This window comes from Marmota marmota, unplaced genomic scaffold (genome assembly GCF_001458135.2).
Source record: "Marmota marmota marmota unplaced genomic scaffold, marMar, whole genome shotgun sequence".
Taxonomy (NCBI): Eukaryota; Metazoa; Chordata; class Mammalia; order Rodentia; family Sciuridae; genus Marmota; species Marmota marmota.
In genome coordinates, this window is record NW_026000229.1 from 44,788,066 (window position 1) to 44,791,277 (window position 3,212).

The 3,212-nt window shown below is 36.5% G+C and overlaps 1 pseudogene; it reads right to left on the reverse strand.

Annotated features, from left to right (window-relative positions):
• Positions 1 to 680: 680 nt before the first annotated feature.
• Positions 681 to 2,328, reverse strand: LOC107137666 (annotated as a pseudogene).
• Between the last annotated feature and the right edge of the window lie 884 nt (positions 2,329 to 3,212).

Sequence of the window (3,212 nt, forward strand, 5' to 3'; positions counted from 1 at the left end):
TAATATTTTTATTTTTTGTTTTTATTTTTGCACCCAGGATTGAACCCAGGGGCAGTTAACCACTGAACCACATCCCCAGACCTTTTTATTTTTAATTTAGAGACAAGGTCTCATGAAGATGCTTAAGGCCTCACTAAATTGCTGAGGCTGGCTTTGAACTTGTAATCCTCTTGCCTCAGCCTCCCAAGCCACTAGGATTACAAGTGTGCACTATGGCATCCAGTATACCTTTGATATTTTAACAAAATTTAACAATTTTTAATGATGTTATTAATTTAGGACCGAAATCCAAAGAGTAACTATAATTACATACAAATTACTATAATTAAAATTTGATTTTTAAAAAATTTCAAAAGCTGAGCAAAATATTTCTAAATCATCATAAACAGAACAGTTTTAAGACTTTAAAAAAATTTTTTTAAAGCTGGGGATTGAAGCCAGGGATGACTTAACCTCTGAGCCACATCCCCAGCCCTTTCTTTTATTTTGAGGCAATCAATTTTGTAAAAAATGGTTTATCAATTCCATTTTTCTATAAAACTTATGGGAGAAACTTCCAATCAATACACAACTGTCACAACATGAAAAATGTACTTAATCAAACTTTGAGTCTAAGAGCATAAAAATATTTCTTTTAGCATGTCTACAGTAATTGTCTATGTTTTTCCTTATAATTCTTTTTAAAAATTCCACATATCCCCATTGTTATCTTCTGTTCCAGTTATAGTAGAAGGACTTGGAGGAAGAGAGTTGTAACCAACCATGCAAGTAGTTTTCTGCTGTCCCTTCTGTCCAGAGACTTGTACTTGTGAGGTATCACACTACCCCCAATAATGGAAGCTTTGATAAGAGAATTCAAGTCTTCATCACTACAAATTTCAAGCTGCAAGTGATGTGGAGTGATGCTTTTCTTTGAGATGCTTGGAGGCTTTACCTGTTGGCTATTCATATGTATAGCACTGTACTTGGCAGCAGTGACATCCATCCTTCTTTGGCTTGTGGTGTGAGTCTCAAGTGTCTGTGGATGTGGCCTATAGAAAACTGAAGTCCAGCTCTTTGTGAGCCAGACACTGCCTTGGCCTTGGCCTTGCCACTATCCTTTACAGGTTGTGCCTTGGACTTGGCCTTCCCACTTTCCTTTCCAGGTTGAAGAGATACTGTTATAGCAAGAATTGCTTTGCCCCAGCAATGTATCTGCTGCCAAATGGGATGTCCTGTCCGATCATAAGAGGGGAGACTACTCCTGTCTCCAGGTAATAAACTAACAGTGTTGGAATCTACTGCCACATCATTTGTGTCCAGTAGCTTCCATCCTCCATGGGCAAAAGGGGCTGGAAGGCAGGACAAAGACCAGGTTCTCTTTGGCCATTTTTCTATAGCATAGGCCGCTTTTCCAGGTTTTACCCCCTCATCCCCAGCTTAGGACTATAGTGTTCTTCTTGACCCACAGTAAAAAGACCTATAGCTGCTTGGGGCCTATAGTGCTAGGAGTGCCAACACTAGGTTTAAAAGATTTAAATCTTTTTAACCACTTTTTCTGGCATCCTGTTATCCTTGCATACCTTACTCCATGTTAAAATGGCTCCAAAACAGGCTAAACTTCAGTTCATTTAAAGTTGTATTTAAAAGATTGATTTTACTGTAAAGATTACTATGATATCAGACAGAGGATATAATATAACCAAAGGTTCAAGATTATAAAAATAAATTTTCTTAGTTAATAGCTATTATACAAACTGAATATGTTTTTGCTATGCTAATTTCATTTTGTATTTTCCTTACAAACTTTATAACTATTCCTTGTTAGTGTTTTGCAGAGGTACTGCTTTGAATAAACAACAATCTGTGTTAATTTGAGACAATAAGCTATCACTTACAGGACAGATAGTATATAATGCTGACTGCCAGTACTAATACTGACCCCAGTTAAATAAAGGGTATAACTATAAAATTATAGATATTGAAGTTATAACCTTTTACTTCCTCCTTAAGATTGGTGAAACTGACTTGCTGGGTGTTTAAAACCGAAAACTTGGAGACCAAAGTCAAGGAAGTAAAAGGGCCAAGCAAAAAACAGCCAAAATTTTGGCCCTTACTCTCTAATATCATCCAAGACCCAAAGAATGATGAGACTCCTTTCTGGGTCCTGCAACTCTGGTGATTCTCCTGATCTGCTGATCAGGAAGATGAGAGGACCATAGAGAACAGGAAGCCAGCCAGTGTACATTCTGCAAAGAGGAGAGTCATTGGAGATGGAAATGTCCCTGATGCTTTCAAGAGAAGCTACATATTGTCAGCCAGACCCTGACCCATCCGGGCAGGTGGCATCACTGGTAGAGAAAAGCTAAAGGAGCCAGAAGGCTTTGCACATATCCTCAAGAGTGATCTCTGAGAAATCTCAGGTGACTCTTAAGAGTAGATAGAAACAAGGTCAGTTTTGACTAACTTGGTCTTAAAAACCTGCCAGGAGAGTATAGCCTAAAATCACAGCCATAAAAGGATACTTAAAAGGAAAAACAATGTTTTTTTTTTTTTGATGTAACTTAAAATATACACTTTTGTCATTCTTACTAATAGTAAGTAAAGCTGGAGGCTATAAAGGAAGAGTTGTATGAAAGTGTCTAATAATAATGATCACAAGAGTTGCAAATTTGTCCTGAGTTAATTTGAGTCTGATTTCATAGATCTACAAATCTTCCTTACCACCTACATTGATGAGCTTGATCTATTTTCACTGGTTAGATTATGAGTTACTGTCCTCATCATTTTCAGAGACTAAAATACTATTTGTTTTTGTACTAACTATCTTTAAAAAAGTAATGCTTTGCTGTCTTTATTGTTGTCTTAGCATAATCCCTGTCCTATGTATGCCTTGTCCAGTTACCTGCTATTGCTACTATAATTTTAAAATTTATTTATTTATTTAAAATATATATTTTTAGTTGTACATGGACACAATACCTTTATTTTGCTTATTTATTTTTTTATGTGGTGCTGAGGATGGAACCCAGTGCCTAACACATGCTAGGTGAGCATTTTACCCCTGAGCCGCAACCCCAGCCCTGATTTATTTATTTATTTATTTATTTTTAAAATTTTTTATTGTTGGTTGTTCAAAACATTACAAATTTCTTGACATATCATATTCCACACTTTGATTCAAGTGGGTTATGAACTCCCACCTTCCCCCCATACACAGATTGCAGAATCAC